Source organism: Pavona decussata, unplaced genomic scaffold, assembly GCF_977016875.1.
Source record: "Pavona decussata unplaced genomic scaffold, jaPavDecu1.1 SCAFFOLD_426, whole genome shotgun sequence".
NCBI classification, from domain to species: Eukaryota; Metazoa; Cnidaria; class Anthozoa; order Scleractinia; family Agariciidae; genus Pavona; species Pavona decussata.
Window position 1 is genome coordinate 964,703 of NW_028145783.1, and position 18,649 is coordinate 983,351.

Genomic DNA, 18,649 nt, shown 5'->3' on the forward strand with positions numbered 1-18,649 from the left:
TTTATCCATATTTTAGAGAAGATTTATCCTTTTATTGGTATTTTGAATGAAACCTCTTGAGCTATTTTTCTTTTCCACGATGTGCTATAGCAGCGTTACCTTTCTTGTATGTGTGAATAGAATCAGTAGTTAAAAATCCTTTCCAAGACAAAGAATTAGCTGGGGAAAAAGTTCCTTTCTCCCTCTTATAGAATGTGAACTGGTTTCTTTACGTTTTGTGACGCAGTGTCACGAGTATTTTTCAACGTATCAAGACTTTGCTGTTCATTTCGGTTCAGACGCCGTACTTCACATGAGCCGAAACGAATTCAATGAATTACGTTCATGTGAAGTACGGCGTCTGAATCAATTCAGAACGGCCGATTTAATTCGGATCGGCTCAGCAATTTTTCCCGCCTGGCTCAGCCGGGAATAACGGCTGTAGACCGGCTTTGATTCAGACGCCGTACTTCACATGAGCCGAATCGAATGCATAAATTATTATAATGTATTTTTCCTAGGGTTTTCCCTTAAAACATGCGTAGAAGAGTGTTGAAGAAAAAAACAACATGGCGGCCTGGCGTTCAAAACTTTCTGTGACGAGTTCTAGCGAAGCTGACATGTGTAGTTCGTGTTTTAGCACGACAAAATATAAATGTCTGAAATGTAAATTCCCATTTGCAACAACTGTTCGATTTTGAGAAAGATGAAGATTCCTCGGATTCTTCTTTTTGCTGAGTTTTCCAGTATTTTTCGCAGAAAAAGGCTCTTGTTTGCATTTTGTTACCAGCGTCCGCCATGTTTCAGCTGTGTTTTCAAGGTATGTTTCACCGCTGACCCGAATCCGCAATTTTTAGGGGAATTAATTTCGGCTGAATTAGTTCGGCGTCTGAATCAATTCAGCCGGGATTAATTAATTTGGGTCGGTCTAAATTCGAATTCGATTCGGCTCATGTGAAGTACGGCGTCTGAACCGGGTTTATTCAATTATTAAAACCCAGAGGTGTTCCAATTTGAATATTTTTTCAAAACCCCCCTGGTACATTCCGAAAGATCGGCATTACTTAAAAAATGTCTGCTTTACCATCCAGTTGTTCCCTGCATGGAAAATCACAGACTCATTTTGGATCCAGCAGAGACAAGGAGAGCTTTGTTTTGCTTTCTGAAAGCAACTCAAATATATCGGCGCATTTGGTGAGCTACCACTTATCAAAATGCGGCGATGTTAGCGAAGCAGAGCTGATCGGAAAAGAGCGGGCATTCGCGAGCTTGACGATCTGCCTGAGATATGGACATTTATTTGGAAAATTTTGGCGAGCGGCTAAGTCGTGCCAGTACACTTGCTGGGAAGATTGTAAGTGTGGCAGGGTGGAGTCAAGTCATAACTGGAGTGGTCGATGAAATGATTCTTCTGTTTGGCAAAATTGCCACTGTTGGTTCGCATAAGTACGATTTTTCTTTAGGCTGTGGTGTATTTTTCTCCGTAGTCCGTTTCCATTTAGGTTTATTTTCGGTTTCTACTTTCACAATGTTTATCTCGCCAGTCAACGTATAATTGATAAGGAAAACCGAATATCTGAAAAACACGTGATTTCAAGGTATGGATGTGGTTAGTCTGGTTCCAAACGCAAGTATATTAGTCTTTTGAGTCTCTTTTGAGTCTCATGTATACAGATCAATTTGCGGTCAATACAACGCTTAGGTAACACCAGCCCAACGTGGTTCCAATAACTTGACCTTAAAAAAAAAAAAACGTGTCCACCTGTTCACCGTCCATCTCGAGAATTACCTGTAATGTTTAATGCAATCTATGTTTATTCTATTCTAAGGATGAGAGAATTTATGTCAATGATTTTGTCGTTGCATCCTTATTCCTAGCTATCTGCACTTCTTGCCGCAAGAACAAAATTGGGCGCCAAAATGTTCCTAATAAATCCCGGGAAAGTAGTTATATTTTGGGTATCCTGGCTCATTTTCATTTTTTTTTTTCATAAAAAATACCCTCAAAAGTCAACACACGAAAAAAAAAAAATTCCCCCAAACTCCACACAAAAAATTCCTCAAAACCCCAACAAATAAAAAAAACCTCAAACAAGCAAAAAACCCCACAAAAAATCATCTTTAAACAAGCGCAAAAAATCATCAAAGAACTCACTCTCCAACAAGCATAAAAATCCCAAGGTCATTTAAAAAAATTCAAAGTGACTTTCCCTCGGCTTTCACGTCCGGTTTTAATGAGAAAAAATCAAAGGGACTTTCCCTCGGCTTAAACTTCCGGGTATTAATGAGAAAATATTCAAAGGTACTTTCCCTTGGAGAAAAAAAAATGATGAAAAAGCCATTTTTTCGGAGACATTCTCTGAAAATCATTCTCTTTTGAAATCATACTCAACATCATCAATCACAATTTTTCCATTTTTCACAGCATTTGCAATTCCAACCGCTCAAAGATTCATTCCGTTCATCGCTTCCTTTCTTGTGGCGAATTCAAATCGACTTCCGGCGTTTGAAAAAACATAAGGCTTTTTCATCGTTTTGTTTTTTTCTGAAGAAAGACCAAGCGCTTGTTCCAACTCATTCTTCGTGAAAATTGCGTTGTTTTTTATCTCCTTCTTTTTCGCCATTTCAACAAGCGAAGAACGAGCAGGTTACAAAATGATTTCATCGCTTTGTTTGATTAATTCAATAAAATCATTTTTTGTCTCTCTGGCGAGAAACAAATCAAAGAGGCCTTTTCCTCTCGATTTAAGTTTCAAATCGAGAAAATCGTTTTCCATTTTAAATAAATATTTTTAAAATTTTTTTTGACAGGTCTTTGTTTTTTCAACCAATAAAGGAACAATGTTTGTTACACGAAGCAACTTAAGATTGACAGTTTATTCCGCTTTGCATGCGAAAATTTTTTAACAGGAAGTCGATGATCTAATCATTTGGGACTTTCCCACTTTATTAATAAAAAAAATGGTATAACAATGTTTTATTGCTACGCTCGGTTATTACAAAATCCAAAAATATGTGTCGGGAAACGCCGTTTCCCAAAATGCAAATTTCACTAATCTTATTAATATGCTTGTCGGGAAACGCCGTTTCCCAAAATGCAAATTTCACTAATCTTATCGATATGCTTGTCGGGAAACGCCGTTTCCCAAAATGCAAATTTCACTAATCTTATTAATATGCTTGTCGGGAAACGCCGTTTCCCAAAAGCTTCTTTACATATTTCACGAATGATTTTCATGCTCAACATAAAAGTACGGATTGGAACTGCACAACAAAGTCTTGAATATTCCTCAAACGGTTCTTGCTGTCGCTTCGGATACTTCTCTCAAAAGTTCTTCTCCGTTGCTTGCCGTTTCTTCGAGACATCTCCAAATGTTTCATGCCCATGAACTTGGTAAAGCTTCTTTTTTTCTTTCTTCTTCCTTTGAAATGAATTGCTTACCGTTACATTTTGCTTGAATATTGTTTCAGATTCGATTTTCTCGGATATTTCTCCCCAAGACTTTGATACGTCCTATAGCATCTGATTCTTGTCCGGTCTGACAAGAATCACTTACGTGTATGATTTATATTGGCTGAAAACGTCATGTGACAGTTAGGTCATTTTCGAAAATAGCCTGTTACAATAGAGAACAATCTCGAAGGGTCCAAAGTCCACGGGAAAAGTTCCTCAACTTTGAAAACAGGAAGTTTTAAACTGTAAAGTTCCTGTTGAATCATCATTTCCGAGAAAGTGAAATAATTGACATAATTGTTTTATCTCGTGAAATAAACAACGAAAAACCACCCGCTCGCTTTTGAAATTCAACTCTCAACTCGTTACATCGAGAAGGGACCCAAGTTTTTTTTGATATATTTTTTTTATTTCCTCTTTTAAGGCATCAACATCAACTGTCTTCGTCGGTTCGCTTTTGACTGTCGAATCCTTCCTTTGTTTATTTCGAAGGCGCTCTTTCATTGAAAAATATTTTTCAACCTCTCGCAAAATCAAGTCAAACTCAACGTCGGATATGAATCCATCCTTCAAAGCTTTCGAAATTAATCGACTCATTGTCAAATGCGACGATTCAGCGAGAGAAACAGTTTTCTCATGTTTTCGCACTTTCCGTTCCAAATTTTCATTTCCAAACATTGCAGCTGATGAGACGAGCGTCATCACCAAAGCGGCTACATTCAAAGGAACTCCGACAGCGATACCGATTCCACTCAACGAAGTTGCGAGACCGCTTGATGCAAACAAAGTTGTCAAAAATATTGAAACAGATTTGATTTTCGAAGCGATTGATTTTGTCTTTTTATATTTTTTGCTGACTCGTTTGTAATGAGAAATCTCGTTTTCGAGTTGTTTTTGACAATCACAAATCTTTTTCAATCTGAATTCTGCGCCAACTTCGTTCGCTTCGCTTTCGAGCGATGGATAAAGTTGAGGTGCACTTGGAATAATATTTTGTTCACTCATATTTTATTACACAAACTCAAATTCAAATCTTAAAGGCAAACCATTAAAATCGATCATCTTACCATTTTCATCCTTAACAAATATTTTCATTGAATTAATGTATTTTCCGGAAGATATTTTTCGCAACGGGCTGTGTTTTTGTGAATATTCAACCCTCTCAAAAGGTTTTCCTTTGACGTCAAAACAACCCAAAACAGTTGAAGGATGTCCATTGAAAAAATTTTCTATTTTATCCACGAGATCGCAGTTGATAAACAGGTTGTTGAATGAAACCAAACGATTGATGGCAGTATTTCCTCTTTACAATGTGTACCGTCTCTGAGCTTTTGGTATGTTGTTTTTTTCGAAATTCTCGTCCTGACTGCTATCAATCGAGTCAAGACAGGTCACGGTCGAAAATAATTTTCCTGCTAAGAGAATTTTCAATGACAATTGAACCTATTTCATGATCGTTAAGCTTTACTTTTATGCCTTCTTTATCAAATATTTCCTTCATCTTTTTTCCGAGTGTGTCAAGAGAGTAATTTCCGGGGTAAATCCTTTTAACAGAACCAACATTTTTGTCATCAAATATGCCGATTTCTCCTCTCTCTTTCAAATTATGCCAAGAATTATAAAAAGAGCAACTGATTAACCGGATGTACTCAATTTTTTCGATTGGTTCATCCAAAAAAACCTTGTTAAAACAGTCAAAACAACCATTTTTTTTTCAAAAGATAAAAAATGGAAAACTTGTTAAAATGGTTAGATTCCAACCCAAAAGAAGCAAAAAGACTTTCCCACCAAGCAAAAGAAAAAGCATGGCGAAACTTCAAAGCCAAATTTCCCAACGCTGACCTCAGCAAATTCGTTGCACAAGTGGATTTAATTGACAAAACACATGCAAAAGCTGAAATAAATTACATTGTTATTCCCGGTCAATCTTGGCAAATTGTTTCGCCCAATCCCAAAGATTGGTCTGATGAAATGAAAAAAGCTCTTGGATTTGGAGGCTTTCCTCTCGAACCCATCCTCAATTCAAATCCTTCAAATCCAGTTCCAGCAGTTCCATTTTCAGACAAAATCCAAGAATCTTTTGGTGGAATACTCAATCAACCAATCAAAATTTTTGTGAAACCAAACGAACACTTCACAACAAAATTCCGAGAGATATTCACGAAAACAAACATCTCTCACAAAACCGGAAAAGAATCAAGAAAATGGTTGAATCAAACCAACATGGACCATTGGCCGCAACAACTCAACTTTGCCTTTTGGTGCGCAACAACAGCATCTGGAATCTCAAGACATCTCGTTAATTCACTCCCACCTCAAATCAAATCCTTTCTTCTTTTCCACATTTATTTCACAACAAGGATTCTCTTCGAAATGGGAGGAATTCAAAGTGAATCTGCTCTCCCAGGCGATCCCACATTCAGCCAAACTGAAAACAAATTCGACATTCCTTCATACAAGAGAATCTGTGCAGAATTTCAAATTTCACCAAACACAGATTTCAGATTCACTTTCGGTCAAAATTTTGGCTTGGGATATGTGAACATCTTTTATTCAGGAGAATGAGACTTTGCACAAAAGCATTGGACTTATCCTCCAGCAACCCTTGAAAACCCATCAAGTCAAAGATTCTCCGACGAAGGCGGAACTGACGCAAAAGGAAACAGAATTGATTTCATCAGAAACGATCAAGGAGCTGACAAACAGTTTGAATTTTTTATGCCAAACGGACCTCTCAATGGACGTTCTCAAGCAGGAATGGCAAGACTAAATCAATCCATTGAAGCATTCGTTTATTGCATTCTTGGAGCACAAGTCAACGTCAAATCATCAATACTTGGTGAATTTGGAGGTGCAAAGGAAACCCAGAGAGAATTTCTCATCCTCATGGAAGATGCAATCAGACAGCCTGACTTGTCAGAAAGCGTCCAAAGATTTCAACTTGCGATTGACGAGGCAAAAGTCAGGCTTGATCTTGCTGTTTCGCCCGGAACATGGTTGATGCCTTCTGATCTTGTCATTAACACTCAAAGCACAGTTGGATACAACAACAATCTGAAAAAAGCAACTGGAAACATGAAACTCGGAGTCAACTCTGATGTCAATCTTGACATGAAAAAAGTTGGAGTAAGGATGATGGATGGAGGGCCTCCAAAAACCAACAGACCCAATTCACATCCTTCAAATCCAGTTGAAAACAAAAAAACAAAACCACTGCCTTTGGATTCTTCACCAGTCACAAAAAAACTTCAGGAAGCGAGCGACAGTGAAAAAAAAGAAGAATCAAACCGCGAAACTTTGAAATCTGGCGTCATCATTGCAGCATCACTCGGAGCATTTGCAATTTATAAGGTTTTTCGTAAAGTCCAATCCAATGGAGTGAACTCAATTTTCAACTTTCTTTTGAATCCTTTCAACCATGAAAACTGCAACAGCAAGAATCAAGAGCCAAGCATTTTTTCCAAGGAATCCAACAACTTGTCCTGCAGTTTTGAAGATGAAACTCACGATTGAACCAATCAATCCAGGAAGAAGTTGACCGAGCTTTTTTCCAAGATCTTTCAATGCATTTCCAACTCCTTTGGCAACAGATTTGAGTCCTTTTGTGAGTGCATTAAACAATCACACCGATTGTTGCGCCAACTGCAAGGAAAATAGCAGCAACTGTGAATCCATATCTTTTGAAAATGTTTTTAATTTTCTCTCGAAGAGGTATTTCTCTTTCTATTTCTTCAATTTGTGTTCCCAGCCTGGCAAGCTCTTGTTCATTTTCTGCAACTCTTGCCTCAACTTCTGCCCTGAGCTGGGAAGAAGTGTTTTCATCTTCGAGGATTATTTTGTCATTTTCAATTTTTTTTCTTGAGTTCAGCCTCTCGTTCGTTCAATTAATCGATGGTTTTTGTTGTGTTGAGCCTTTCTTCAAGAGTGTTTCTTTCTTTTTGTTTTTTTGCAAGATCAGATTTGAGTTTGTCAACCTTTGCTTGTTCCTTATCTTTGGCTTTCACTTGTTTCTGCAAATCAACATTTTCTTTTTTTGCATTTTCAAGATCGTTTTGCAAATTCTTTTTTAATTGCTTCAGTCTTTGCAATTCTGTTTCATTTTCAAGAATCGAGCCATGTTCTTGTTCTATTGCTTTAATTCTGGCTTGTGTTCGTTCAAGTTTGTTTCTATAATCTCTGATTTCTTGAGCATTTTTGTGGAGTTCTTCAGCATTCTTTTCTGCTTGTTTCAATTGTTTTTCTGCTTCTCTCAGTCTCTGCCGGTTTTCTCTTATTTCAGAATTATCCTGAGCATTCAAAGATTCAGCATCGGATCCCAAAGCAGATAATATTTCTTTTGGCAGTTGTGGGTTTAATCTTTCTTTTCCTGTTGTTTGATCTTTGGTCATTAATGGGTAAAATGGTTTTCCTTTTTTTTTTATCCTGACTTCTATCCTATCTTTGAAAAAAGAAGCTTCAAGTTTATGATCTTCTGCATTTGGGTAAAATATACTGAGATCATCCCATGCATCTCTTGTTAGGGATTGCGAGTTTCCCCACGTTTGTCGACCTTCAATTTCACCTTCAATGAAAGATGTTTCTGCAGTTTTTGGTCTTGCTCCTTCTTTTCCATAAATTCTGTTCATTGTCGTCATTGGAGTACTTTCACTGGGTTCTGATGCTCCTCCACCTCTTTCGAAAGGATTATTTACTTCTTCATCAGAATCTTCGTCTGCATCATCTTTATCTTCTTCTTCATTTGGAATCAGAGGATCTTCGTCTCCAAATTCTGCCATTTTAAAAATATTATATTAAAATGGAAGTCAGTAACATGTTGAGTGGGGGAATTCAATCTGAGGATCTCTCAAAGATCAGATCAAATGCTGGAGACAAAAAGACTTCAGGAGTTGACAAGGAGAAAAAACTGAATGAAATCTTCAAAAACAAATACAGAATCAGACTTGATCATGAAATTTTAAAAGATCACGGAGCCTTTTATCCAAGAGCCTTGTCTGATGAACTGGTTTTTGAATTGACCCTTGCCCCTGCAAGCGGTGTCGTGAAGGGATCTGACGCAACAAAACTCGGTTATAAATTGACAAACATTCAGCTTGAATATGAAGTCATTCAAAGCAAAAAGCTTTCAGATGAAGTCAATTCAAATCTTCTCAACGGAGATCGTTTCATGTTTGAACATGTCACTCATCACAAAACAATCACATTTGCGAGGGGAACAGACACAATCATCAACGAGTCAATCGATGTTCCGAGAAGATCAATGAAGGGAATCATCCTCCTTTTCTTTGAACCTTACACTGCAGGTGCAAGAGACTCGGAAAAAACATTCAATCCTGATATCACAGAGGTGAAAGTTGACGTGAACGGAGTTCCAAACAACATTTTCAGTCAAGGAATGAAAACGAGAGACATGTTTGATGAAGTTTTCAGAAGATTTGGAAAGGAAAACTCTTCAATGGACGTAACTGAATTCTTTGCTGGAGACAAGTTTGCATTGTTCATCGATCTCAGGAGAGTGAAAGACAATGATCTTCATGGAAGTGGAATGAGATTGGTGAACACAAAAGATGGTGTTTATTTGTCAATCAAAAGAACAGCAAGTGGTTCAGGAAATGTCAAATGTCACATTTTCATCTTGGCTGATGCGCAATTCAGCATTGTGAACAAAGAGCTTGAGAGTGTGGCATATTAATTTCTTTTGAATTTTTCAAAAGAAATTTTCAAACCGGTGGCAATTCAGTTCCAGGAGGAACAATCATCAACTCTTCTCTGACGAATCCTCTTCTTGGACCATCTTTCAAATAATAAAGAACCGGTTCTTTCTCATTCACAATTGCTCTGTCAATTGAAAAAACTTTCAGAGACCAATTTGGATCAGTTGCTCTTCTTTGACCTCCTTCAAGTTCACCAGGAGCAAAAAGAAACCTCACATTCACTGAAGAATCGTGTCTCTTTTCATTTTTTCCAACAGGTCTGGAATAACTTGGTTTCTTTGAATCAACCAACTTTTCTTTGATTGCACCAATTGGTTTTTTCCCTGTCAGTCGAGTTGTCTCATTGTTCAATGCTTTCACAACTTCTGGAAACCTTTTCACCCATTCTGTGGATCTTTCACCCGATTTTAAATTCATTTCTTGGGAATATTGAAAACTGAAAAGTCTTTCACCCAAAGTTCGATTGAATCTCTCAACAATTCCTTGATCACGGTGAACATTTGGATTTCCTCTTCTGATTCTTGTTTCATGTTTCAACATTTCCCGTGTGACTTCACCCATGAATTCTCTTCCGGGATCAACTTGAAGAATTTTTGGCCATTTCAAAGGTCCTTTATAAATTTTCTGAAAAGCCTTTGAAACTTCAGAAGAATCTTTTGAAGTGAGAGGTTCAGCAGCTTTGAATCTGCTTGCGACATCAACAACAGTCAAGGCATATTTGAAGATTTTTCTCCCTCTTGGGAGTTTATCGTGAGGAAGAAAGAGAAGATCAGCTTGATGAACTGCATTGGGAAGTTCAACATCAAATGTTGGTCTTTGGATGTTTTTTGGAACAGGCAGATAGATTTGCCAGATTGCTTGTTTCATCAACCAAAGTTTTGCTTCATTTTCGGGAACACCGGATTCTTGAGGAAGTTTTTTCACTGCTTAAAGGCCTTTCCAATATCCTTTTTTTAAAGGAAATGACTTGCTGCAAATCCAAGAGCCAAAGCTGATGTTCCAACAAAGATCAACTCTCCCTGTTTTTGAGATTCGCTTGGTTGGAAAAAGTCTGAAAATTGAGGTTCTTTGGGATGCTCAATTTTTTGTTGATGAACCTTGTTATAAAGTTTTAAAGCAAAGTCAGTGTTTGCGAAATTTTGTTTTGCTTCATCTTTGATTCTGTCATTTGTTTGAATCCAATCATTCTGTTTTGCTCGATTTTCTGCGTATTTTTCGAGTTCTTTTTGATATTTTTCAACTTCCAGGTTGTCTCTTTTTTTCCTCAAGTGAGGCTGATTCTGAATCTCCAGAAAGATATTTTGCGAGATACGATCCACCAACAAAGGCCGTTGCATTGATTATTGCTCCTCTAATCATGATTGCGATGCTTGCCATTTTAACTTGGCAATATTTTTTGTTTTTCAAGATAATCTTTTGTTGCCAAAGAGGCAGCAATGATGACAGTGAATTTCACATAGTTCATGAGATTTGATGAAGGATCAGAAGACATGGGTTCTTTGATGACTTTCTTTGCAAGCCAACCAAATCCTGCTGCCAATCCAGTGATTGTTGCAGCATCAGTCATTGTTTTCACGAGTTTATTGTCTGACATTTTATTTAAAAAAACAAATTAATCCATTTGTTTTAATTTTGGAGCTTTTTTTGTTTCAATATTTTGCCTCTCAACTTCAACCATGTGATCAATCAACTCTTTTTGTGCTTTTTCGCTTCGCTCACTCCGTTCGCTTTCCACTTTGTTTTCATTTTTGAAAAGATGTTTCAACTCTTCCCTCTTGTAATACAATCCAGCAAGTGAAACAACAATGCTGGCGACAGAAAGCACTTGAGTGAGTGAAAATGAGCTTCTTTGTTCGTTTTCAGTTGATGGAGGGTTTTCTTTTTGTTCTCCCCTTTTAGTGTCTGTTCTCGTGACTTCTTTTGCTTTTTTCTTTGCTTCACGTGCTTTTTTGTTGTGTTCAGCAAGTTTTTTTCCAGCTGCAATTCTGGATTTTTTGGAACTGTTTGTTTTATTGTTGTTGTGATTTGTTCAGAATCAGGTTCTTTTTTTTCAGAACTTGTTTGAGGTTCTTTGATTTTTTCAGGTTCTTGAGTTTCCATTTTAAATGATTTTTCAATTTTTTGTCAATTGATTTAAAATGGAAAAAATTAAACAAAGAAGAACTTGAAGTGGTTTTGGAATATATCAAAAATGAATCAGAAGAAAACAGACAAAAACATCAGCAATATCTTGAAAAAGACAATCTTCAAGAAAATCATGAGTCAACATTTCATTTCTTTCGAAACCAAACGGGAGAAACAAAGACAAGACTCATGCAAGTTTTCAATGACAGACTCAAACACGAGATGAGGTTGAAAAAGGATGTCTTGAAGGATGTTGAAAAACTTGTTAAAAATGAGAAAAAAACACCTTTCTTTCACAAGTTTCTTGGTTATTCCGTTTCTCTTTTTCTTTTGTTGAGATCAATGCAAATAATAATGAAATAATTTTTTAAAAATTTATTTTTTATTTTTAAATAAAATGGAAAGTCTTCAAACATTATCAGCGAGAGTCCTTGCGAAAAACAATTTCAACGAGAATTTTTTTCACAAAAAAACCATTTGCCATCAGGAAATCAAAAAGCAAAAAATTTTGCAATTATAAGAAAAATACAAAAATTTTTGTCTTGAAATTGAAAAAGATTTGATATGTTGCAAGGGAAAATTGTTCAAATTTTCATGAACATTCAATGTTTCTTGCATTTGAAAAAAACGATACCTTTGAATTTCTTCAAAAAAAATTGAAAGAACTTGATGAAATAATTAAAGAAAATATGTCATTAATTATCGAAAAAGACCAAAAAAAAAAAAAGAAAAAATGGAAGAAGAACTCAGTGAAAAACTCAAAGAATTCAACATTAAAGAAATTCAAGATTCATTTGATGGTTATGTTGGCAAGAATTACTTGATGGAATATGATGAAATGAGAAAATAAACAAGCACATGATTCTTTGAATGTTTTTTATTAAATTTCATTTGAAAACCAAATGAAATGTAATCAAATATACGAGGATCATTCAAAAAAAATTTTTTTTCATTCTAATTTGGAATGAATAATCTTTACAAAAATACTCATCAAAAAGTGAAATACGAATTTGATCAATTTCCTCATCTCTTTCAATTTTTGAAAGTTTTTCTATCAATTTTTCCTCCATTGATTCTTTTTTTTTTTTGCTATTTTTCTTTGATTTTCAATTCTTCGCAATTCAAATATTCTAAAAAATCAATGAATTCATTCCAAGTTCTGATTTCCACAAAATAAATCCAATGGATTTCTGGCAGGTAATAATTTTGAAATAAATTATCAATGTAATCAAGATGATCTTCAATTTCAAGACAAAAATTTTCTTAATTACTGAATTCATCAAAAATTTCTTGTTTCTTTGCATTTCTGATTTCCCAATAACACATGAGCTTTTTGTGAAGAAAAATTCTCGTTGAAATCATTTTTTGCAAGAACTCTCGCTGATAATGATTGAAGGCTTTCCATTTTATTTAAAAATAAAAAAAAATTTTTTTGAATTTTTTTTTGAATTTTTCAATTTCTTTCCAATTATTTTATCAAGTTCTTTCAAAGGTTATTCTTCAAGTTCTTTCACAGGTTCTTATCAAGTTCTTTCTCAGGTTCTTCTTCAATTTCTTTCACAGGTTCTTTCACAGGTTCTTCGATTCGCTTCGCTCTCTCGATCACTTCGTTCGCTTCTTCATGTCTCAAACTGTTTGCTGCCAAAAGACTTGCACTCGCAGCAGCCATGTATTTTCCATATTTCAAATAAAGACTTCCAGCAATCAAATGGAGTTCTCTGTTGACAATGAAATCATTTTTCAATCCACTCAAAAACTTTTCTTGCTCAAGAGGAAGAAAAAAACAAAGTGCTTTTGCACTCGCTTGCAAAAATGTTTCAACAATTGCACCGCAAGTTTTTGAAGACAAAGAAGCTTCGTATCTTTTGAAATATTTTTCAACATCTTTCTTTGAAAGTCTTTTGATTTGATCTTGAGAGAGATCAACTCCAATCATTTCCTTGCATTGACCACTTGCTGCCAAAATGGCAAGATTTTCTCTGTGATCTGTTTCAATGGGTTGGGGTTCAGTTTCAAGAAGTGACATGACTTCTCTCATTGATTCTTGCTCTTGGATTTCCATTTTAAATCAAATGGCAATTTTTTCAATAACTCAAAGAGAGACCAAAAGGATGTCTGAGGGAAAAATCAAGATGAGAAAACTTGACTTCTTTCAACTCTTACATCAATCTCCTCTTTTCATCTTTTGTCAAATCTCCTGCGAATTCTTCGAAGACTGTTTTCATGTCTTTTGCTGATGGTGTGAAAAAGGATCAAAGCAGCAATGTTTTCTCTGAAGGGTTTTGCGATGCTTGACATTTGTTCAGTGAGAACCTAAACGCTGATTCCCGAATGTCTTGCAGAAAAAGCAAGTTTCACAAGTTCATTTGTCCATTTTTTCACATCTTTTGATGATGCACAATCATCTAGAATGATCAACGTGTTTGTTCCTTCAAAGGCAAAGGAGATTATTTTGAGCCAGTCATTGATTTGATGGTGTTCTGGGATGATAATGAAAAAATCTTTGTCATTCTCAGCAAAATTATCCCAGGTTTTGTTGTTGACGAAGGTTGGACAAAGGAGGAAAATGAAATCAAATTTTTGATTGAATTTTGTTTTGAGAAGATTGACAATAAAAGTTGTTTTTCCTGAATTTGTTGGACCAACAATCAATGTATTAAATGGAATGTTTTCTGGATTCATTTTGTTATTTTATAATGTCCTTTTGCAAACGTGTGAATTCCATCCTCTCTGATGACTCTCTTGTCATCATTTGCAGAAAGAGCAATCTTGTTGACTTTTTCTGTGAAAATTTCGTGTTTGTGTGATCTGATGATATTCATTGATCGCATTTGGATTTGTTTTGAAATGAGGCAATCTTTGAAATCTTGATGTGTGATCGTTTTTTTTATGACTGATTTTTTTGATTCCTTTGCACTTTTTTTCTTCTTTTTTGTCTTCATGCATTTTGATTGAATAAAGTTTCGGCCTCAAACCAACAAACTCTTCAATGATTTTTCCACCTGCCTCGTCTTTCATCATTCCAATGACTTTTTTGTTGACTCCAGTTGGAATGTTTGATGGGTGATCTTTTGGAAAATTTGATGTGTCAAATTTTTTTTCAACATCTGGGGAAATGTCTTCAAAAAAGTCTTCTGTTTCAATTTCATAACAAAGAGAATCAGTGTCTGTGAAAAGGAGTTTTGCTTTTTCTTAATATTTTTGTTTTATGTAATCGTAATGAAAGTCGTGCATTAGTGTTTTGGAAATGTCAAGAATTGCCATTCCACAAAAAACTGGTTTGTCAAAAAACAATTTTGTTCTTTTCATGTGAATTGCAATCAAATTTTCGTCAAAAATTGTGCAACGTTCAAAGTTTGGTTTTGCTGCGAATCGCAATGCTGACTTTCTGTTGTTAACCAATTTGATGTCAACCCTTTTCCTGATGTTTTCCATGGTCTTTCCGAAAACAGAATTGTTCATGAGTTTGAAAAAATCTTTTTCGAAATCATTCTTTCCTTCTGCTCTGAGTTTTGTGTTTAGTTCAATATAAGTTTTCAACCAGGGTTCTTCTTTGAATTTGATGATTCTGTGAATCTTTTTGAGTTTGAGGCCCATTTGGAGATATTGCTTGAGATTTCTGTGATGAATCACATATTTTTCTTTGTTTTTGAGATTTGAAATGAGTTTTCAACATTGTTGACAATGATTCTCTCTGGGGCAAGTGGGAGATCATTGTGAAGATCATGAAGTTCTTTGGGATATTCCAGATCAACTTCAAGAATGCAAGGAAAATTTTGCCAGTTTTCGAATTCTTCAGGATCTGCCCATGAAAAGTCTCCAGTTGGAAGAGGTTCACACATTACCCAGCCATAAAGGTTGTTTGTGTCAAGATAAATGATGAATTTTGAAGGTTTTTCTGGATCGAAATTTTTCATGTATTTGTTGTTGGCTTTTGAATAACGATTTGAAATCATTGAAACACCCCCTCTGGTTCCTTTCTCAATCATTTGAAGCATGTCAATGTCAGCCAAAAGTTCGAGTTTGACTTTGGTTTTCTTTAGAGCTGCATCCCATGCAAGACCTGGTGATGTGAAATACCATGCTGGATCAAGCTCGTAGTTTTCAAGGCAAACTTTTCTGAATTCCTCAAAAACATCAGCAAGGAGAAGGACATCTGTTTTGAGATAGAGATCGTGATAATCTCCCATGTTTTTGCATTTGAAAGTTTTCCAAACGTTTTGTGCATGTTCAAAATCTTGTTGTGTGATGTGTTCATAGTTGAGTTTTGAAAAAAAATCTTCTTTTTGTGGAAGTTTTGTTTCTTCAAATTTGTTGAAGCTCTCCATGAAGTCATAAGGATAAACTCCTTTTTTTGAAAGAAGATCCAGTTTTTCTCCCAGTTCTTTTTTTTCTTCTGGAGTCAGTTTTTCTTCTTTCAGGGTTTTTTGTCTTTCCTTGATTTTTTCTTTGAGGAGACTTTTTTTTGTTTCAATCTTTTGTCTCTTTCCAGATTTTTTACCAATGCATCAAGAGAAGATGCCATGAATTTGAAACTGTCAATGAACCTGATGTCATGTTTCTTTTCTTTTAATTCTCCTTTTTTGTTGAGATAATGGCCAACAACGATTTTTTTTTGTGAATGAAATGTATTTTTCTTCATTCTTTGCAATGCATCTTATGTTTCCATATGTTTTCCCATGATTGTTGACAAAAAGATGTGCGTCATAGTTTTGAAGATTGTGAAAAATCACTGGAGTGAACTTTGGCTTTCTGAATTGGAGATTGCATGAGTTGTGAGCTGCTCCACGGAATCTTCTAGTGAAGTGACAGTGATCTCTGACTTTTTCTTCGTTTTCTTCGAATTCTTTTTGACAGATCCAACATTTTGTTGCATTTTTGAAATCATCCCAATCATCTTGTGTGAGAATCAAGGGCTTTGGTGGAATACTTTGAATCCTTGCTATATCATCTTCAATCATTTCAACACATATTTTGGTGATGTCTTCATCTTCATTTTTCATTCGATATGTCACAGTTTTTGAAAGCTTTTCATCAAAAGAGCATTTGATGTGATAACAAAACCCACAAGGTTTGTGTTTTTGAAACTGGTTGGTGAAACACTTTTCTGGATTCGGTTGACATCCGCTGATGAGTTCAACAAGGCACTCGAAATCAGCATAAATGACAAATGGCATTTTTTGCGAGCGAATGTGATTTTTGAATTGGATGAAAGTTTCATTTTCTGGCATTTCGATGAATTCATGGCTATTGCAAATCTCTTTGTGAATGTTCAATGCATTTTCGTTGGGAAAATGGTTCAAGCATCTGAAACAAATATGAACTGATCCTTTGTGTTTTGAAATTTGCATTGACAGCAGCTTGCTCATGTTTTTATGAGGCAATAATGCTTTTTTCCTTCTTTTTCAATCAAAAGAAGGTTGATTTGGTGTTGCCTTTCTTCTCCTTCGTAAATCCTGAGCGGATAAACATCTTTTTTATAACCAAGGACATTGATGGAAATGTTTTGATTTAATTTTTCAAAATGTTTTATGTCTTTCAAATTAAGAGGAAATTTCAAACCAGTCCAATTGATTCTTTTTGAATTTTCTCTGAGATTTTTATCAATTCTTTCTAAATTTTTCTTGGCAGGAAAAAAAGCTCTTGTCACACACCATTTGAAGCATTCATTGTCCTCATTTTTCATGTTGATAATTGCTTTTTTGTTTGACAGTTGTTTTGGAAGGGGAATCCAGGATGTACCTCTGAGTGGGATGAATTGTGTTATTTGAATGTCAAGATGATTTACTCTTTCGAATTTCCAATTTGATCCATTTTCTTTGAAATTTTGAAATTTTTCTTCAATTGTATTTATCATAGTGTCAAAGAGTTCTGTTTCATCAGTTCCCTCAAGATTTTCAGCCCTTTCAGACTGAAAATATTTATCCATATATTCAACACTTTTACTGAATAACTCTTCTCTTGACATACAACAACTGATAACAGCCAAAACCCTTGTCTGTCGATTTTCTCTGATTATTTGAAGAACTTCTGGTTTGATAATCTCCGTGAATTCCAATGTTCCGTGAATTCCATTTCTCTCAATTCTGTATTGTCTCGCAAGACCATTCAATGCGCTTTCTGTTTCTTCGACTCTTGTTGTTTGATTTCTCTCTCTTGGTGTTTTTTGGGAAGGGTTGTCATTTTTGGGTTAAACATGTTCCAAAAATAATTTTTTGGCATTTTTGACATTCTGACTTTCCATTTTATTTATAAAATTATAATTTTTTTTTTTGAAAAATTTTTTTTCAGAGACATTCTCTGAAAATATTTCGGCTTGCCGAGGGAGAGTTCCTTTAAATTTTTTTCATTAATTACCGGAAGTTTAAGCCGAGGGAAAGTCCCTTTGATTTTTTCTCATTAAAACCGGACGTGAAAGCCGAGGGAAAGTCACTTTGAATTTTTTTAAATGACCATGGGATTTTTATGCTTGTTGGAGAGTGAGTTCTTTGATGATTTTTTGCGCTTGTTTAAAGATGATTTTTTTGTGGGGTTTTTTGCTTGTTTGAGGATGATTTTTTTTGTTGGGGTTTTGAGGAATTTTTTGTGTGGAGTTTGGGGGAATTTTTTTTTCGTGTGTTGAGTTTTGAGGGTATTTTTTATGAAAAAAATGAAAATGAGCGAGGATACCCAAAATATAACTACTCGGGAATAACACTTGGGCAGATAGGCAAGCGCGCAAACTGGATCGCTGACGAGCCAAGAATACCCGCTCTTTTCCTAAGACCAACTCTGCTTCGCTATATCGCCACATTTTGATGAGCGACAGCTCGCTAAATGGGCCGATATATTCAGTTGAGTTGCTTTCAGAAAGCAAAACAAAGCTCTCCTTGTCTCTGCTGGATCCAAAATGAGTCTGTAGTTTTTCATGCAAGGAACAACTGGATGGAAAAGCCGACATTTTTTAAGTAATGCCGACCTTAAATAAAATAAATATTCAAATTGGAACACCTCTGGGCTTTAATTGAATAAAACCGAAATGAACAACACTATAACAGGGAGAAAGGAACTTTTTCCCCACCTAATTCTTTGTCTTGGAGAGAATTTTCAACTACTGATTTTATTCATACATACAAGAAAGGTAACGCTGCTATAGCACATCGTGGAAAAGAAAAATAGCTCAAGAGGTTTCATTCAAAATACCAATAAAAGGATAATTCTTCTCTAAAATATGGATAAATGGCCAGAAATATTTACCTAGTAATCATTATTGTATTTCTAAAAGAGTTCGGTTCAGAAATGTGTCTATCGGTCTGACGGCTTTATGTTTGGTTTCGATTGAAATCCGTCAATGTTACTGAGGAAATCGCGGAGCTTTGTATGGCACCCAGGGTAGAGTGCA

General features: G+C 35.5%; 1 pseudogene; it reads right to left on the reverse strand.

Moving 5' to 3' along the window:
• Positions 1 to 12,778: 12,778 nt before the first annotated feature.
• LOC146450811 (uncharacterized) lies at positions 12,779 to 16,445 on the reverse strand (annotated as a pseudogene).
• Positions 16,446 to 18,649: the final 2,204 nt, after the last annotated feature.